This window comes from Penaeus monodon, chromosome 23, assembly GCF_015228065.2.
Source record: "Penaeus monodon isolate SGIC_2016 chromosome 23, NSTDA_Pmon_1, whole genome shotgun sequence".
Taxonomy (NCBI): domain Eukaryota; kingdom Metazoa; phylum Arthropoda; class Malacostraca; order Decapoda; family Penaeidae; genus Penaeus; species Penaeus monodon.
In genome coordinates this window covers 9,066,931-9,067,135 of record NC_051408.1, presented here as the reverse complement: position 1 = coordinate 9,067,135, position 205 = coordinate 9,066,931, and the positions used below count along the sequence as shown (strand labels likewise).

The 205-nt window shown below is 46.8% G+C and overlaps 1 protein-coding gene across 2 annotated transcripts in view; it reads left to right on the top strand.

Annotated features, from left to right (window-relative positions):
* The window catches only part of LOC119587789, a 122,239-nt gene that overhangs the window by 64,207 nt on the left and 57,827 nt on the right, over positions 1-205 (top strand). The gene's annotated exons all lie outside the window — the stretch shown is intronic.

Sequence of the window (205 nt, the reverse complement as noted above, 5' to 3'; positions counted from 1 at the left end):
GGCAGGGGAGGAGGTCGGCTTAAACTCATGTGAGCTTGTTTAATCACACATCTACTCACGTGTTTACTCAGGTGAGGGGGTCATTCACTATTCAAATCATAGCCGCCAGGAGGACTGATAGTATATGCACCCCTGATTCTCTCTCCACACATTGACATCCCGCTTAAATCCCCTAAAGGAGAGTTCAATTCTATTCTGAACCGGA